The sequence below is a fragment of the Cyanistes caeruleus genome, chromosome 3 (assembly GCF_971803275.1).
Source record: "Cyanistes caeruleus chromosome 3, bCyaCae1.hap1.1, whole genome shotgun sequence".
NCBI classification, from domain to species: Eukaryota; Metazoa; Chordata; class Aves; order Passeriformes; family Paridae; genus Cyanistes; species Cyanistes caeruleus.
In genome coordinates, this window is record NC_141703.1 from 41,456,682 (window position 1) to 41,477,592 (window position 20,911).

The 20,911-nt window shown below is 36.6% G+C and overlaps 1 protein-coding gene and 1 pseudogene across 2 annotated transcripts in view; one reads left to right on the forward strand and one right to left on the reverse strand.

Annotated features, from left to right (window-relative positions):
* The window catches only part of GPC6 (glypican 6), a 709,793-nt gene that overhangs the window by 198,016 nt on the left and 490,866 nt on the right, over positions 1-20,911 (reverse strand). The gene's annotated exons all lie outside the window — the stretch shown is intronic.
* On the forward strand, positions 4,565-4,733 carry LOC111922771 (U2 spliceosomal RNA; annotated as a pseudogene).

A 20,911-nucleotide genomic window follows, 5' to 3' on the forward strand; every position in this document is an offset into this window, starting at 1 on the left:
AAAAAAATTAGGGTAATATAGTTGAACCGTAGATAAGTTTTATAATGTAACAAAAAAAATTACACATTTACTCTCTGATAACAAACCATGCAGCACTACGAAAGAAGAGGAAATTTTAGCCATTGTTCTTGTCCAACTGAGATGTCCTTTTCCAGTATCCATGACTTTGAAATCATGAGAAACATGGCAACTAGCTTTCTTTCTAAGGCCTATTAAAATTTAAGGCATTTTTCTCACTTATTTAATCATCTCAGTTGTGTTCCAGTATGTGCATAATTCTGGAAGGTGAACTAATATTGCCCCTCTATTTAGCAGATGAGAAACCATGAAATATTACAAGTCATTTATAAAGGAATTTATGTACATAAACCCCTAAAAGTTAAGCATGAGAATTTCTGAACACTGCCTATGGGCATCACTCTTATCTATAATTTGCCTAAGTTATCACAACATGTAATTGTGAAAGTGGCCATATGAAAATAATGACTGGAAGTCTCTAAGAGATTACAGCAGGAGGTTGCACATCAAATAATAACTGTTGGAGAGGTGAGTTGTGGAATTTCATAATTTCCCTAGAGAAGTCAAGAGCAAAAAAAGAGACAAGGACAAAATGTTCAGATGTTTACTTGGGTGAGATTGAAGCTCTATTTAAAAAAGAAAAGAATAGCCTCTCCTATTTTTAGGAAACTAGGAAAATTACTTATCAGATGATCTGAATGCATAAAATCTAAATTTAGAAAACCACTTGAAAAGCGGCAGTCACAAGATATTTTGTGTAAAGCTTATTTTTTAATCTCTTGATTCATTTCTGAATGACACTTTAAAGAATTTTTTTTATACAAAATAAAATGTTTGAACACTCAGATATAAATAATATAAATATTAAAATGTTCTTAAATCCCATTTTACCTGTCAGAAACATAATTAAATTCAAACAAACTGGGTGGAAATTAAAATTTATTTGACTTAAAATTGCACAAGCTGAGAAAATACTCCAGGATACGAGGATTTACATCCCATGAGATATCACTCAGCTGAAAAATCTGCCCTGAAAATTTTGTGGAAAAATATTTATCTTTCTCATCTGTTTTTAGAGTAATCCCACATTAAACAGAATTTGAGGTACATATTCCATCTGTTACTTTCCTAGCATTTTGAGGACAACACTAAGGTGAAAAATCTCTGACATAATTTCTTCCATCCACTCCCAGAAGATGTAAAGTTTTCTATTACACAGAAACAAAGAAGGAATCTCACAGCTGTTAGGCTTTCAAACCCCACTATTTCTTCTGGAACATAAACTTTAAGACACTCTCTTAATAAAAAGTAGTCACTCTGCTTTCTTCCTAGAGAAAAAATCTAAACTGCCTCTCACTTAAAAGAGAGTGTGCTCATTTCTTTCAGCCTCATGCTACCTGTGAGGAAAAAAAATGCTGCAGAGAAGTAGGTTTAGTATTGCCCAGGTGCAAATCATAAATAGAAAGAGAAGTCCTTGATAATCTGGAAATCGAACCCCCAGACAAGCAGAAGAAAAAACTTTGCAAGAAGAGAACTGTCACAGCAGGAGATAATTATCAAATCGTGCACTTAGACGTTTTGTGCAGCAGTATCTGGGTAAGAAAGTGATGTGAAGAATGGTCAAAGCCAGTCCTGCTTGCAGCACCCACGAAGTTTGAAGTGCAGACTGTATACCTGAGAGCATTCTTGCTGATTGCCTATGATTCACCACGCCAACCAAAAAAGCACCTGAGAAGAAAAGCAGTTGTCTCAGAAAGAGAGAGAGTGCAGCAAAACTGCTCTGATGACTCCCAAGTACCTCTCCTTCACTGTCTACTGATGTGTGAATTGTTTCACTGACTTAAAAAGGGCATGAATCAGAGTGGTGGAAAGGGCTGTGGGATGTCTTATTTGTGCGGTGTCAGCAACAATACACACATGAGGAAGAAAAAATGCATACATAATATTGGCAGTCTTGGTTGATGATAAGTTATGCAATAATTCGAGGTGACAAGTGACAACAGATTGACCCAACTTGTTCCTGCTCCTTCCTGCTCTAAGAAATCCGGAGTCAAGATGCAGAAGACATTTTAAAGTTTATAGTAAGGTTTATAAATTACTAAATAGTAATGTGATCGTTATCTGAATTAGTTGACAATGGCAATCTCCCTGAAACAACAAGAAAGGATATGTAGATTCCTTCCAGCTCTTTTCCCACGTAATCGATGAATTGTCTGGGCTGCATATTCACAGTGACAAAAGGGTAGGATCTGGGTAGATTAGTACTAAAAGGAGGGTATTTTTAGTAGAGAAAGAAATAAAATTGTAGGAGTAATGAAGCAGGAAATTCCAAGTTTGATGGCTTTGCCCACTTGTTAAGCCTCATCATATTCCTATATTGAACATTTTTCAGGTAAATTCAAATGGTAAAACTTCATCACTAGCTCTGGGCTATTGGGAAAAAGGGCTAAGGAATATCCATGGAAATCAAACAAGATTTTTCAAGTTGCCCATGTTCTTGGTCTTTTGCCATGAAAATCAAAGGCCAAATAAAGAGTGCTGAGTTTTGAAACGAAACATTCACTCTGATTATTTGCAATAAGCTGGTCACACCATGTCAGAGACAGGTTAGGTACAAAACACGGTCATCAAGGCACTAAGGAATGTAAAGCCTGCTTTAAAGAGGGACTGTTTTCTGAAGACCCTGCAGCCCAGTACAAAGCAAGATATTCATTTTCTGGGACACAACAGAATAAAATATTTTGCTTGTTCTCCTTTATAATGTCACGATGTGAATTAAGCACAAGATGAACCACAACAAATAGGACAGTAAAACGAATTCTGTGTGAATCATATGCATGTAAAGGGATTGAAAGGAAACATATTTAACTATTTCCTTGAGTTCTAAAGGGAAGAAGCATTTCAGATCTTTAAGGTATCCCAGCAAGGATCTAGTCACATACATTGCTGGGATCCAATAATTAAACACAATGTCTTGATTATATATTCAGTGTAGCACAGAAGCAGAGTGATACTTTAAAAACAGTCCACCATCTATTTATAGGATCCATAAATGCCCATCGCATTACGTGGGCCCGAGTCATGTGAGATCACCCTACAGCTCCATGTTAACATTTCCTCCTTTATGGTCTTTCATATACTCTTGTTAGGTTTTCAGAGAGCTACTTGTAAATATAAGTACCATATATAAAATATTAAACAGATGCTCAAGTGCACCTTGGGATGATGACTATGGTCTGGAATGACCTGTTTATGGGATGTGTGCCCACATTTCTGCTGAGTATCGCACTTGCAGTTTTTAGAATTGCATAGCTGAGAGTAAATCTTCATCATTTTATTTTCTTCATTTCCCTTCTAATCCCTTCCTCATAACTCCTTACCTATAGACACAAACCACAAAAGCAGGGATCCTCACTAGTGTCTGTGTGTCCTACTTCCAAGATGCTACAAGAGAAACATAGGGAGGTGATTAAAACCAGAATAATTAGGGAAATTAATGTTTCTATGAGCAAATATTCTTCTTAGCATTTTGTCTCTGAGTTGTACACTAAAGAAAAACATGATTCAAAGTATTAGCACTACATAATAAGAAGTCAAGTATATAATTTCCCAGAGAATGTTTTACATATTAAAACAAACTAGTCCTGTGTAGAAGAGTCAACTTTCTTCCTTCATCACACTCAGATCCCCTTAAACATAAGAAAACCTGAAATCATGTATGAAAAAACTAAAATCAGACACATTGTCTTTTCCCTGATGGCAGAAGGGTGAACTGCAGCAGCAAATTGCCTTTATGATACCTAGCATAACAATATTATACTTTAGGTACTGTAATTTTTGGGAAATAATTCCAAAGGAAAGTAAGGACAATGTAGCATTGGTTTGAAATAAGCAAGTACCAAATAAAAGACAGTTTGTCAAGTTTAAGCTGTTATTTGTTAGCACCTGCAGGAACCTGCAGATCAAACCTAATCTATTAAAATATATCTGACAATCAGATTTACTTTTTCTTGTATTTAGAGATAGATTGTATGTTAAATTGGTTATTAAATCTTAATTTAATCTACCATGAATTTTAGGTTGGTGTACAAACTGGAAATAGTGTCTACAACCATATGGAAATATTTTTAGTATCTTGTTCCTTATAAATTCTCAGCAGGTAAGATGTTATACAGATTACATTTTCCTTTACCCAAAACTGAGCAAGAAAATTCATTTTGTGTAGGGCTGACTAGTATCTAAGAGGCAGCAGATCTATAAATGAGAAAAACAAAAGAAGATATTAAGGAGGTAAACAATATAGCCTAAGATTATTTTCTTTTGCTCAGAAATTTTGCTGGAGTAATTTAAACCCCAGCAATTTCAGTTATTTCTATGAACTACTGTAATTGTATTGATTTATAGTTCTAACTTTCTCAAGTGAAGAAATAATTCTTTTATGTGTCATCTTTTAGATCTGTCAACAGCCCTTGAAACTGCTGATCCTATATCATCCTCAGTGGGCAGAAGTGCTCTGCAGTATGCACTGAAGCCCCTGTCCCAGATGCACACTTCCCAGCTGTTGGCTAAGATCAAGTGCATCATCTTTTCTTATCACTTTATTATCTGATACATCCTCAGCTCAAAGATTATATATTAAATGGATTTGGAAGGCAGGGGAAGGAGTAATCACTTCCTCCATCCACTTTACACATCAGCCCAAAAGTGTGGTTTTTCCAGCTCTTGTGGTTACATCGTGACTGCATGTCAGGATGGGATATTTGCACATAAAACCACCCTGTGCACTTTAGTCTTCTTTTAGGTGGATTCTAGATCTGTCATGCTTCCACAGATCTTCTGGTGATGCAGCCAGTGGCCACAACACCACTGCTCCACTGATGCAGCCACTGCAGCTATGCTTTCCATGGAGAACTCCTGAAATCTCAGTCGGAGACACAGGGCATATGGGGCAAGGTTTGTAACTGGGACTGCCCTTGTCCCTGCTGGTGTCATTCTTCCTAATTGACTGTCACACTCTCTCTAAAAAAAAATAAAAATAGAGCAGTCTTGATTTTACTGTTGACTGCACTGGTCTTGAATACACCTGCGAGTAGACCAAGGAAAGGATTTTTGTATTTCTCCCTCAGCACACCAAGTTCTCCTTTAAGAAAGTGAAAGAAGCCCTATAGCTTGTGAAATAAGATGTCAGTCCTTGCTGGATAAAAAAAAAACAACAAACATTGAACCTCAAAAGACCACACAGATTGGACTGAATGACAATTTGACCCATGTCTCTAAGTGAAAAATGACTGAATTTATTGCTGGCTAAGTCAGAAAATCCAGCAAAAGGAAAATATATATAATGCTTTTTAATGGCTACCTGGCAGTAAATTTGTATTTAAGCTATTCCATTGCCATTTGTCTTTATTTGATTAAGCCACCTGATTTATAAAACATGCCGGAATGCAATTTATGTGCAACAATATAATCCACCTAGTGGTCTGGTTTCCAGAACCACAAGGATAAACACTCTCAAATCATAAAGGCACTCTCAGTGCCTGATATCCATTTATAATGCCTGCAGAATGATGTCTCATCATCTCCGGTATGGAAACTGCCAGCTACTCTACCACAACCTCTTTCCAAACCTTTTAAAAGTAAGGAAAGCGTCCAAAACACAAAGGTATTTCACAGGATGGGAGAGATGTCCCCAGTGAAGCAATGTTATTCACCTTGAGTGAAGAAGACAACAGGAATACCACTGTGAAGTCAGAACTGCTTTAAAAAGACATCTTTGGAAATAACATTGGAACAAAAATGTACAGAATAACGTTGCAGAAATACTCCCTTGTACAAGATGACTCCAAGAAGTGGGTTCTTACTATAATCAGCCCTTTACAACTCATGTATCTCATTCCCATTCTGATATCTTGTTCTACCTGTAAGACTCCTGACTGGCTGCATGGACACACAAAATGGTGAGATCAGTCGCATTGCTGCTGCTAGAGATGGAACTGAAATAACTGCTGGGTACCTATTATGGTGAGAAAAAGTTCAAGAAATGAAAAAAAAATTGCAAAAGAAAACACACTTTCTGCCAAGACTGAAATCCTGAAGCACTGGAATCAGCCTCTCTTACCACTCCTCTCTCTCACCCTACAGTTGTCAAGGGCACTGAAAGACAAGATGAACCAGAAAGAATTTCACTATAGCTGGATTTCTTCAATCAGAGGAAAACCATTAATAAAATTCTTTACATATTATCACTCCAACTTAGATATATATATATATATATATATATATATATATATTCCTTCTGTATTAGTAGAAAATGTGAAAATTTAAACACTATTTCTTATGGACATAGGTGCACAAGAGAGAAAAGGAATTTCTTTGATATTACGGGTTTTATCACAATGATCTTGCTATATTATCATTTAATGGATAATCACATGCTACTGAACGAGCAAGCAAACCCCTTATGCACTGCATTTTATTTGTTTATTTTTTGAATGCCTAAATTCCAAGCAACAACTAGAGATGATTATTAAAAGAAGCTATTTCATTGCTTACTCATCTAATAAGTTGATTTTTCTCTTGTAGGAGAAGTTTTAAAATGAGAAAAATGTTCCAAAGAGAATAGTCCACAATATGAGCCAAATAAGAATTGGATATCTTACTTAGAGTACAGTACAGTCTCACAGAGACTGGGTTTGTTTCATTACATGTTTATCTTTTATGTTTCATAAATGATACAGTTTTCTTATATTTAAAAATAAAAAATACAGCATACAGAACAAAAAGGGAGTTGCAAAAATGAAGCTTTCATAAATATGGTAGGATAAAATGAAAATCAGATTAAAGTCTGCAGACTGATTTTACTCATTGCTTTGATCAAAACTAAAGTTCATCAAAAAGTTAATTTTGCTCCCTTTATCTGATTAATTGGAATCACCAACTGGTCAAGGGAGGAGATTGTTCTGCTGTACTCTGAGTTGGTGCAACCTCTCCACAAATCCTGTGTGCAGTTTTGGGCAAAGCAGTAAAAGAAAGATATAGAGCTATTAGAGAGTGTCTGAAGGAGAGCTACAATGAGGATGAAGGGGCTAGAGGCGAAGCCTTGTGAGGAGCAGCTGGGCTCACTTGGTCTGTTCAGCCTGAAGGAGACTGAGGGGAGACCCCATTGCAGTTACAGCTTCCTCGTGAGGGGAAGGAGATGGGCAGACACTGATCTCTTCTCTTTGGTGACAGTGACAGGACTGAGGGAATGGCCTGAAGCTCTGTCAGGGGAGGTTTAGGTTGGATATCAGGGAAAAGGTTCTATGTGGCTGGGCACTGAACAGGCTCCCCAGGGCAGTGGTCACAGCACCAGCCTGACAGAGTTCAAAAAGCTTTTGGAAAATGCTGTCAGGCACATGGTGTGGCTCTTGGGGTGGTCCTATGTGAGACCATGAGCTGGATGTGATGGTCTTTGTGGGTCACTTCAACTCAATATTCTATGATTCTAAATCTCTCACCAACTTTTTATGAAACTTTATTCCACTGAGCTGAGGGGTTTATTTCCTCAATTAAATCACTATTTATTTAAGATTCTTGTTCTGAGCAAGACTGTGTTTTTACTGCACTATACAAGCACAGAAGTACATACTTCCATGTTCTAAAAATGACAAACATAATCCTGCATTTAAAATGTGAATTCTGCCCATTTTTAAACGTTGCTTTTCAAAGAGTAGCATTACAATGACAACTAATCGCATTTTCATGACATCATAAGGTTGGAAAAAATGTCTAAGAGTCCAACTATTAACATAGAACCGCTGCAATTATTCTTCTCAATTGTTGGGTCTTCAAATCTGTGTAATTTGATAAAAGTGTGGGGTTTGGTCCACAAGACAAATCAAACCTGAATTATTTACAAGGTTTTATTAGTCACAAATTTGCCAAATTGATCTAATTCAGAATCAAGAGAATAAAATATGAATATTTCATATTGATAATTGATTAGTATAAAATAGGGAAACAATGCAATTTTGACTTTTCAGTGAATGTTGCTGACATTTTGTAGGTGCTTGAGCTTTTCCAGATAGATTTCTATAGCAAAGCCCTTGCTTTTGTATTTTAAGTCCCAATAATGTACTTATTAGCTTCTTCTAGGTCCCAGCTAAGTTACTTCTTTTAGTATGAAGAGTAAGTTTAGTCTCCTTCTAGAGATAGTAAAAGAAAGTATTTTAAATCACTCAAGAAGTAAAGAAAAACCATTCAAACACTGATATTTAAAATCAAATCTAGAGAAATTTTGGGTTCACAGTCTTCAGAGGCTTCTGTACCCAGAATTATTTGATAACACAGACTTTTCTGAATGGAAGAATCAAAATGTTGGGAAAATGACAGCATGTGAAGTACAATAAATGAAAATTTTGTGGAGTGCTTATATTCATTCCCTACTTATTTATGGGCACAAAAGAAAAGTGGAGCTGCAGACATCAAAATCAAGTGCAGTCTATTCTGGGAACCATTTATAGTGTAAGTAAAAGTATAATTAAATAATGACTTCATTTCAGCAGGATCCCATGATAAGAATCAATAGTCAGGCCACTGATCTTGCATTAATTTGGCCTCACATTGTCACTAAATCTTGTCACAGCCACACTTTCATGACACCCTGAATTAACCTCGACTATAATCCTCCCTTTAAAATAGAAGCTTTTTTTTACCTTCCCCTTTCCAAAGGCTTCAATGGCTGCTTCCTGAGATTAATGGTATTCAATGGTATTCAAAAGAATTCACAGATATGATATTCACGTGATATTTCATTTTAAAAGGTGTAACAGATGTAACAAGCCTTGCTTAAAAGTACCTTCCACATAGAACCATTAAACTAAATTCTCACATGTTTAACTTATCTGAGCCTTTGCTGAAAAACAATTTCCTTTTACTTTAAGCCTTGAATATTTCTTGGAAGTAAATATTGCATTTTGATTTCAGTCATAAATCAAAAAAAGTGTTATTAAAAAAACAAAAATAGAGAGACACAGAGAAAATTAACTGAACATAAGTAACATACTGCAATATTACTTTTAAACTTGTGGCCCTGCTGGTAATGTGTATTTTTTTCATGTCAAAGAACCTGATCTTCTCCAAGTCTGCGATCAGAACCTGCAATACATTTTTCTTTTACTCAGGTTGTATTTGCTGCCTGAGACTTTCTGCTCTTGCAAATACAAAAGGCTTCCCATTCCTTACAACTCTTTGCAGATTTACTAAAAAATGAAATGCTTCAGAAAATTTTGTGGATACTATTTTATGGCTGTAAAACCATATGAATGCGAACATAAAGCAGCTCCCTGTCCAAATGATACAGTAGGATTTATGGAGAGACATCATTTTCACTTCAGGGTTTGTTAGGAAATGTGAAGCTACAATGAATCCTTACCATTCTTGAAATACAAAATGTGCTCTTTGAATCTTGTCTAAAGATATCATATTATGTAATTTCTTCTCTGGTGATACTTCATTAAATTGTACAGAAAACTCATTGTCCGCCCTCTCTGAAAAAGTCAATACAATAACTGGATCTTTTCATAGAATGAATAAGTTTCATATTCTTTGCTTTCCTGGAGGATTAAAGGCACTCTGGCTTTTGAAGCTCAGTGTGCCTTTGCTGCCTTCTTGGTCCAATATCCAGGCAGGGTCTTATCCTGCACATTACAGCTCACCTTTAGCCTGGTGCCAGAATTGTTCTCTCGAAGATACCGGATGGTTTTCTGTTTTTCACTAAGCAATGGCATAGCCAGATGACTGCCAAGAAGGTGCCTTAGTTTTTAGACTCAGCATTGTCCCTGAAGCTTCAGCATTCAGACTGTAGCAACAGGGCAGAGACAAAGGGAAATTGAAGACATTCATAACTGCTCTTTTATGTTCCCATATCTATGAGAAACCAGGAAGTGCAAAACCTGTTGATGTAATTTTTCACATCTAATGTCCATATCAAGGAACTCATGAGTTTTTTTCAATGGCTTGGTTTGGATGGGACCCTTGGATGGGACCATCTGTTTTTCCAAGCTCCCTGCCATGGGCTGGACACCTTTCACTACATTGGGTTGTTTGAAGCCCTATCCAGGCTTGCCTTGAACACTTTCAGTGTGTTCACCTGAAAGTGTGAACCACTCAGAATTTCTCTGGCAAGTTCTCTTGTTCCAGTGGCTCACCTCAATCACAGTAAAGTCGTTCTTCCTTAGGTGTAATCTAAACCTACCCTTTTTCAGTTTAAAGCCAATCCCCTTGTGCTATCACAGGCCCTTGGAAAAAGGCCCTTTCCAGCTTTTCTGTGTGTCCCTTTTCAGTACTGCAAGGCAGCCCTATGTTCTCTTGGAGCATTCTCTTCTCTACAGTAAGCAACCTCAACTCTCTCAGCCTGTTTTCTTATGGGAGCTGCTCCAGCACTCTCATCATCTACCTGGCCATCCTCTGGACTTGCTTGAGCAGGTCCACATCCTTCCTGAGTTAGGATCCCCAAAGCTGGATACAGTAGTCCATGTGGGGTGTCCCAGGAACAGAGTAGAGGGGGAAAATTACTTCCCTTAATCTGCTGATCTCTTCTCTGTGATGAGAAGTGACAGGACCTGAGGAAATGGCATTAAACTCTATTACAGGAGGTTTAGGTTGAATATTAGGAAAAGGTTTTTCATTGGATTCTTTTGATGCAGCCCAGAATGTGTCTGGCTTTCTGGGCTGTGAATGTACATTGCTGGCTCATGTTGATCTTCTTATCCACAAACACTCTGTGCTCTTCTCAGCAGAGCTGTTCTCAATCCATTCTCTGCCCAGCCTGTATTTGTGCTTGGAATTGCCCCAACCCAGGGGCAGGACCTTTAACTTGGCTTCACTGAACTTCATGAAGTTCACACAGGCCCACTTCTCAAGCCTGTCAAGGTCTATCTGAATAGCATTCTTTCCCTCCCAGCATGCTGACTGCATCACTCAGTCTGGTGTTTTGACACAACCTTCTAATTAGTAGTACTATATTCCTTGTTAATTATATGTTTTGCTTTCCTAGATTCAAGATCACTCAGATATAAGAGGAAGCAACAGCTCAACCAGAAACTATATAAAATACACAACATTCTTCTTTTTTTAGAAAATCACTGCCAGACAAATCTGCACTTATTTCTGTCTTAATCTTCATTCATATGGATTAATGCCTGGGTTTTATGACCAAAGAAAAGGTTTATCCTTGTTACTTAACTGGACAATGGTTCTATAAAATTCAGTTTTAGAGGTTCTATAAAAGCATGATAGTGAGTAGTAAAGCTTAATCTACTCTACAGCATTATCTAACATCCATATAAAAACTTACGAAAGCATTAGGGAGAGTTTGAGTTGACAAGTCAGCTTTACAATGTGCTTTGTCCATTTTCTCATTGCCAGACATCCAGAAAAGGACAGGTTTTCTCAGTACTTAGCTGACATTCCATTCTTGTGATAGACAGACAGGGAAACAAAATAAAGCAAAACCAGATGACATTGACATAATGTTGATAAACTAGATTGCCTGCATTTTCATCTTTACAGCATCATGAAGAACCAAGCAAGAACAAAATGGATTTATCGCCACTAAAGAGGTACCACAAGAATATTCCAAAAGGTGCAATGAATCCAATTTTCTTTTTAGTTTTGATATTATTGTATAGTAGAGAAGATACAGACAGGGGGGTATACTTGTACACAGAACTGTGCTAAGACCTACAGAAAAATATTCCATGATCCATAGTGGCAGACTAACTACTTTTTTTTTTCTGTAAGCTAATGAGACAAAGCTAATATCTGCTTGTCCTTCATCCCATAATACACTTATTATAAAACCACTATTCAAATTACAGTCACATCTTATTAGACAACAGATGGTCTTATCTAAATTGGTTGGTTAATTCAGGTTCATGATTTTGTATTAATAAGTCACAACAATGAATCAAACCCTCCTAGAACTCTTTGTGAAGTCATCCATGTGTGGCAGCCAGTGGCTGTTATTCAGCAAGAAGCAACAAAGGGAAGGCCACTTGTACCAAATGAGTTACTTCAATTCCTCATGAACCCTCATTATTGTGCCCTTTAAATGCATTTCTTCTACCACTGATAGGCGCCAGAGTCTATTTCCCCATTGTTATGTATACACTAGCTCCATGAAAAGCAAAAGAAGATGATTATAATAGGAAAACCTGTGAAACTGACATGATGTTTGACTTCTGCTTTGTAGAGGAGATTTATGCTCACAATAAAGATTTCATGTCAAACAAGCTTTTCTAAATATATAATAATTCTTCAGCTATAAACTTTCAGTTAACAAAATGTTTTTATAAAGATGAACAACAGACGCCTGACTACAATAACTTTCTGATTGTCATATATGGAAGTTAAAAGTTTTTGCAACATGCTTTCATTTTTAATCTGAGAATTTATGTGAAATTGAGCACAATAACTTATGCTTCATAAACTCTATTTTAAAAGTCACATCCTTATCTCCATTATACTTATTCTGGAGATAGAAAACTGAATTACTCACTGAAGACAATATGGTGTAAATCTGCCCTTTTCCAGGAAACATTCAGGAAGGGTCTAATTTCCAGTGTCTCATAAGCTCTCCTTCCTGCAGTGCCTTTTTGCTTGTGGTCTGCAGATCAGGTTCTGAAATAGTTGTACTGGCTTCTTCACAGGGCTTACGTACCTCTGGGGTCCCCTGTGAGAGCCAGAGCCCTCCTGCAAGCTAACATGCAGTTTCCAGTGCCTGGAAGCTATTTAAGGAGAGGTTTTCCTGTGAAGCAAGTACAGTAGATGTATAAGCCGGCAATCCCTTCACAACCGCAGATTTAATAAAGCTGCAAGCCCATGATGGAAACCTAAGGCAAATGCTGCCAGACACTGAAATGCCCCCAGTGCACAGCTGGCTCTTTGTATGCAGCAGCCAGTGTCTGGTTTACAGCATGAATTTGATGGCCATACTCAAACAAGACCAGCAATAAGCCTGGACTTTTCACACCTGAAGCAAAAAAACCCCCAAAAACCAGAGAAAAGCTAAGAGAAGAATTAGAAAAAAACCTAACAATTGATCCACCCAGAACTTCTGAGGCCTAGAAGTATTAGAATCCCAAGTGACAATATCTTCCAAGCCATTAAATATAACAGCCATGCCATATACACATACCAAAAATTACATCTCATAAGCATCCTGCGCAGAAGAGAAACAGCTGTAATGAAAGGGGACACGGGTTTTGAGAGAGAACTGCAACCCTGCTGGTAACACTTGCATGCTACAGGTGTAACAAGAAGTCCTCACACTCACAGAAGATGTAAACACCAGAAGCAACAAAGAGCTTCTAAGAATGAAATCCTGACTCATGTGAATTTGAGAGGAAGAAATCATGTGGCATCAAAGGCCAGAATACCAGGTCCATTTGGAAATTCACCTAAGCTGTTAAAAAAGAGCTCTGCAGTTAAATAATTAAAGCAGAAGTCCCTCCTGAGTCAAATGGGAATAGATCCTGAGTACTGAAAAAAACAGTGCTGTTATTTCTTAAACTCATGAAGATGCACATTCCAACCACCTACATCACCCCCACCACATTTTTTTTTGGTGCAGTTACTGGTTTTCATTGACATAATAATTTATTTGCATTAGATTTCAGAAGTGAAGATGTCATGTGCATGAAAGAAAAAGGAATTTTGAGCCCACATGGTACAATTTTTCATTCACATTAGATAATGCATATGACATCTAATAAAGAAGATAAAAAAGGAACATCTCTTTGTTGAAGTCAAATACACTTACATTTCAAAGAAGAGAAAAAGGATTTGCAAATTTTGCACTTTGTCTGGAGGGTGCTATTGTATATATTCAGTTAATCTCATTTAACAGGCCCAATTTTTTTTAGTTCTCTGGCATGATAACAATTTCTTTCTAGTGTTATTTAATTTAAATTTTATTTTCTTTACAGTTGATGCCAAGTTTTGTGCTTTTTTGATTATCATCCGTAAATGATGAGGACAAGGTGGGTGTTAAGAGGAACAGATGATAAATTGCAAGCTATCCATAAAATTGCAACTTCTAATTTATGTGAAAAATTGAGGTAGGTATGTAGACCAACGTTTAAAAAACAACCAACAAAATAAATAAGAACTTTCAACAAAGTTGACTCTTCTACTACTTTCAAACTGACAAAGCATCCAACAAATCCTACTGAGTAACATGGAGCAGACTGCTTAGTCTTTCTGAATATAATTTCTCGATAATTTCTAGATAATTAAGAGAATTAGATAATTAAGCTTAGGAATCCAAATTTGTGGTTAAGACCATCAGTTTCATATAATAAAACAGGAAACACACAAACAACCCCAACATTTTCCAGTCAGCAATTTTTATCCACTGGAAAAGACATTGACTAGTTTATAGAATTCAAAAGAGGACTATCATTTAAAAGTGTGAGGAAATCAAAACAAAGAATGACACATAGAAACCCCCCTAGACAAGTGAGAAAACACTTCATAGAAGTATGACATAAAGTTAGAGAAAGACTGCTTTAGTCTAAATGATTCTCTGCTGTTTTATCCTGTAAGTGTACAGTGTCCAATGCAACAGGCAAATGCAGCCTTAACAGAATCAACAGCCTTGAAAGCTTTTATGCTTTTAGAGTGCAATGAGCTGTAATATAAAACAAGCTACTATAATGCAGAAAGGTAAAATGTTTTTGAGTGATACAACCATTTATGATGCCACAAATTTCATAAAAATTCCCTGAAAAATGAGAGAAATAGAGCAGTAGAAGTGATTGCATATATAGGGGGTAAATGATCAATGACAGTAGTATGGTTATCACACAAGAAGGTAAAAAGTGGTTTTCAGAGAAGTGAAATTGTTCTGCAGTTGTAGGGGTGAGTAGTATGGCTTCAGTGTGTGCAGGCTTATGGAATTGGCTGGTTCTGTCTGGAACCTTTCACCTCATTTTGTCCATATTAAAGAACCTTACCCCTCTTGCCCACCCAAGTCCCTGAAACCGAGGAGATCTCCTGTGAAAAGCCCTCCTCAGGTTCTCCAGCAGAATCAAAACTTCCAAACACTCTTTTTGACTACTCTTTCCTTGCTGCTTTTACACATCTGGTACACACGTAAGAAGCTTTTGGGGTGAGGCATAGGGAGGTTAGTGGTCTTTATGTTTTAAGGTGGCAGGGAGTCCCTTAGGCACCAGGTATTAATTAACAAACATTTTTAGAATTATTTCTAAATAATAGCTTGACAAAATTCTCCACACATTTACCATTTTAAAGACTGATCCAGTGATCAACTTCTTTTTTTCTCATTCTTGTTTGATTTACAAGAAGCAAACAAAATCTTCCTACAAGCAGCCCTGACGTCGTGGGCTTGGGTAGGAAAATAATACTACCTCATTTTCAGTCTCCAGAGGGAAGGCAGACTAATAATGGCCACATTATGGTCCTGGTCCTGCAAAGCATTTTCTCCATGCAGACATCACTGCAGGATCCTGGCTTGTGCTCACACCATCTGATGGCTGTTTGGTGGCCAGTGTGAGACAAGCAGACAAGTTAGTGAGCTATGTTCATCACACCACCATCAAGTTTTACATTAAGTGGTGTTCTGGCTGGCAAACTAACCTGAAAAGTCTTATTGTAGGTGCTGAATCTGTCTGTTACCCATTCCATTCTCCAGAAAAACAACCCAAACTGACAGATACAAAAACTTTCACTGCTGCCTTAATTCTTTGGCTAAACAGAGCATTTACTTCACTGTGATATAAACATTGGCACTATTTCTAACTATGTACTTCTCTAAATGCTTATAAAAGCTTTGTTAAAATTGCATTGGTTGATCTTAGCCAAAAATGGAAACAAAAGGTATATTCCATTCCTGGGGAAGAGTTGTGTTGTGCTGCAAAGAAAATATAACTGACACTAAGCAATTCTGAAGGGTTTTGCCTTTCTATTCAAGAAGACAGACCGATGAGCTCTCTTCCACAGTAGGAATGTAAGTCTGAATTGCACTGCATGAAATTACACTTGCTAAGCTTATCCGAGAAACCACCTGAAAATGACTTACAACTCAATTTGTTGGGATAAAATAGTAAAGAATTCTGGGATGGTGAAATGAATCTTTCCTGCTTTGAAGTTTCTGGATAGTCTTTTGCTTTTGTTTTTGGTTTTTTTTGTGGTTTTTTTTTTTTACAATAACCATAAAATATAATAAAATATAGATCAATTTTCTCCCTTGAGATTTACAGATAGATTGTTGTTTTCTACTATTTCCAAATTACAAATTATGCACTATATATTTAAGATAATTTATTGAAAATACATTTTTTCAAGAAAACTTCTAAAGCTAAAGACCTAAAACCTTTGGCCATCTAGCTAATGTTCTTGAGAATCCAGATTTTTTTTCTCAGTCCTAATCCAATTCATGACTCTCCTACAGGAAGAAGTTAATCCTTCACCATGTTTGGAAGGTTAATACCAAGCTAGATGGGAAATTTTTGTTAAGGTGTGGAGCAAAGTTTCCTTTTCTCAGTTATGTTTCCTACCTAGTTTTTATACCCTATTGACAATTACTGAATAAGTCATCTTTCTGCTTGAAATTTGGCTCTTTACATTATACATTTCTGTCTAACATAGCTAGTAAACTCATTCTCATTTAACTTGTTCTTTTTTCTTTAATAAATATTAATTTATATTATTTTATTCTTCATGAAATAGCTTTAATTTCAACATTTTTGCCTGGGAATTTTATTTATTTGTTTGTGTGATTGCTCATTTTTCTTGTGAACCCTTAGAAAAGGACCTTCTGACTATGTTTTCAATTTCCTTCTATTAGCTCAAATTATTTCTCAGCCTTTCTCCCAGGCTAAGACACCTACACATTTCACTAAGTGTTAACTCTGTCTCTGAGATACTTTTGTAATAGAACTGACTTGATTATCATGACAGTGTCTTCTGGAACATGAATGACTTTTACCTGAATTTGCTCCTCCTTTTTCCTGTGCTCTTTCAGAACACCGTATTATGTTGCCTTTTCATGTCCCTTGAACTTTTAGCCACCAATTATACATAGTTTCTACTATAAAAATTTATTGCAAGCCTCATTTTAGAAACTCAGAGTTAAGGAAGTTTCCAGAATGATTCCTATAGGCAAATTCCTCCTTTCCTTCTACACTGAAAGAGGGGAAGAAAATTTCACTGTTTTTTCAAGAAGGCATCAGCATTTTGGGACAATTTTTCTTTGCTGTCATTGTGAGGGTATTTGTAGGCATATTGTTTGCAGACAAAAGCACCTCATTGAGTTTTACTCACTACCTATAAAGAAAAAAGTAACAAAATGAATCTCCAAAGACTTTGGGTATTTCCAAGACACAGGCTGTTGGGCTATGGGGCAGTGGATCACTTATAATTAATGACTTAGGCAAAAATAATCCAAATTGAGAGTTTCAGGTAAATAATTTAACTTTCACCAAGTTTAGTGTTGATGATGAAAATGTGAAATGCCACATCCACCATGGTGTCCATGCTAAGGCTGTGGGGAAAACTCTGGAATGTGGAAAAAGGTCTGGCTGATGCTCATGAATGCCCAGCTAAGCTACAGGCAACAGCACGTACAGGGGGAAATAACTCTGAGATATTTTGATGGCAAGTCATGTAAAATAACTAGATAATAATCATTACCTTTTCCACATGAAAGAAATCAGTGTCTTCATGGCAATCTTTTTGTTTCCTTCTTATCTAACCATATTTTATTGGAACAGAACACTACCTATACAATTAAGGTAACTTGTTTTATCCTTCAAAGTCTTTGTCATTTTTACTCAGACTGACACATATGAAAAAGTTTAAATAAGAATCACAGGAAGAAGTAATCAGCTGCTGTCCTCTGCAAAATAAAATATATACAGTTGGTTTAAAAACTGTTTCTTCCCTACAGTGCAAAGCTACAAATGGCCAAGTCAGATTGAATTGCAGAAAGAAAGGGCTCTTTTGCAAAAAAAACTCCAAACCAAACCCTAACTGAACAAAGCTAAATAACAAAAAACCAAAAAAACAAAAAAAAAAGAAGGGAAAAAATGGAAGCTTTATTTTTATCAAATATTAACATTTGTTGCAGCAGCTTAGGCTTTCTCTTTGTGACATCAAAACCAAGACCTTTTGCCTGTGTGCACAATACTTTTGTAGGCTGGTACATCATCACTGCCCCATATGAATGCTTCCCTGATACAAACATGGCCTTGTGCTCCAAAGCTGCCATCTCCTGAAAGTAAAGCATTCTCTGCTTCCTTAAGGAACATCATGAGCTGTGAAAATCAAATCAGACATTGAAAAATGTGTATATTTTTCATTGCACTAAACTAGCATGTGTTCTTCCACCAGAAATGTGAGTTGCTGGGCTTGCATCACAGGCTGGGGAAACCTGCATGTTGTTCAGCAAAGGAAATGAGACTGGCAGAAATAATAGCAAAGCAGCTATGCATGACAATATCACCTGCTTTTTGTGCTAATCATAGTAGAGCTGCCAATTAAAACAATGCCAAGTAATTGTTTAGATGTTGATACTAATTAGTGGCAGAAGAATTGAAAAGTAACTTCTTGTTGTAAAGGTTGGTAATTGATGTTTTGTTCTCTTCTTTCAAGGGTCAGAAACTTCTTGACAGTAGTGCAGCATGGAGAATATTACATGCTGTTTTTAAGGAAACAATTTCTCATCCTTTTTTTTTTAATTTTAACCACAGAAGCAATAAATTCACTATTACACTGTATCTGGAAGGTTGAAATATGTTTACTTAGTAACAGAAACTGATTCTGTAGGACCTCAACTTTGGTCATGCTTTATGACCTTAAGAATAACTTTTAAAAAATTTGCCTCCTTTTCCTAATCAGGGTTGCCCTTCCAAAACAGAATCAGATTACAAGAAAAGTCAAGCAATATTAAACATGGTGCACTTAAGGGAAAAATTCTATAAACAAATGCTATGAACACCTTGAAAGAAAAAATAAAATCTAATAGTTTTTAATTTGTTTGCTTCTACAACCACTAGAACCAATAGAACAACCAGTTCTATTTTTATTTTGTCTTTGAAAAATCCAACTCACCCTTCAGACCATTCCAAATCAGAATGCAATCAGATCAAATTTCTATTGATCAAACCAGATGAATTGTCAGCTTACACAACTTCAACTCCAAGGCAGCCATGGAAAGGAGTAAAAAAAATTAATTTCTATACTTAATGAAGTTTCAATGACAATGAAGAAAGAGCTGAATAGGCTTCAATCAGAAGCAGTAATCCTAAGAGGGCCACCTGATGGTTACATTTAATATGCTAATGCTATTACAGTACATGAAATTTTCTATTCTTCCCATAAAGGTCTTGTTAACAGTAATTAAATGTTAAGACATTCCGCACCGTAAAGAAAAGAGATATAGTGAATTTATTATCACTAGGATCAGTGGAAAACTTTTTTTAATTAGTATTTGAATAGCAAAAGATTGAATTCTCGCTACTCAGGGACAACAAAGCTGATCAGGTCTCTGTTAAATTGCATGCAATCATACCTTCTTCATTAGAATTAGAAACTTCAATATAAACCACAGGTTTTGCTATGCAACAGGTGTCAGGAGTTGATGCTATTCAACAGATGGCAGGAGCTCATACTAACCCTCACTGCTTCCTACCCTCAGCATGTTTTACACCCCAGAGCAGTCAGTGAGTGACCTGTGCTGTTAACTTTGGAGGTGTGTGCCTCAGCCCCTAGTACTGGCCATCAGGAGGTCTCTTGACTGGAGATCACCTGGGATTACACAAGCGGTAGGTCATAAATGCTGAGAAAGCTCTTCCTGAGTAGCCAAAAATGTGTTCACTGCCGAGGGCGCACTGCCGCGGCAGGCAGCTCTGCACGAGATACAAGGCACCATGGTCCTCAGTGTTATAACCCTGGCTCTTCCCCTCAAACTGTGATGGGTTATGGTTTTCAGTCCTGGTCCAGGAGGCCCCTGGTCCATTCTGTCAAAATGACAGGCATCACATTCATGTGAACAGTTCTCCAGTTGCAGAAAAAATATTTTGATAACCTCTTGCAAGTATTTACTTCTTTTTGTAATAGTTGAAGTAAATTCTTTACCAAGAGCAAGCACTAGAATTACACAGCATGATTTCCAATAAAGAATAATTGGATTTGGTCCATAAAACTAATTAAGATTGCCACAGCCTCTTTGGGATCCTAATTCTTGTTTTAATACTTGCTCATAGGATTTCAGAAAACATTCATTTGCAAAGACATTTATTTGCATATACAAATGTATATCAGCTAATTTAAACACAGAAAGGATAATGAGGTCCACTTATTTCTTAAACTAGGTAGAAACTTAAAAGTAAATTCATTCATTTTAATATTTAATGAAGTCCTAAATCAAAACTGATGGTATAGGAATATTACTAGGAATAATAATCCATAAAGCGTATCAAAGATTGTTATTCCTTAAAGTCTTAGCCCCAGTTCCATAGCATCTACCATTGTACAGAAGAACTTGTCAAATATTTGAAGCAAAACTCCAAGAAATTCCAAAGTGCTAGATAAATACTGTAAATCTTCAAGTTTGCTGTGTATTAGCTCAAAAGCTCAAAATTTCAAAATCTGGTGATAGGAGACAATTTCATTAAATAATGGATACTGATGCACAGTTTCAAATGTAAAAATGAGAAGGCTGTATCATGGGAAAACTGATGAACACTAAAAGAATGGTATTTCTTAATATATTTTACCCTTCTAACTTTGGCCAAACTGACACAGAGTTTCTATCCTGTGCAGATGGACAGCAGGAAGATTTGGTCCACAGTTAAAAATGGGTTGTTTCCTTCCTCAAGCATTTTCAACT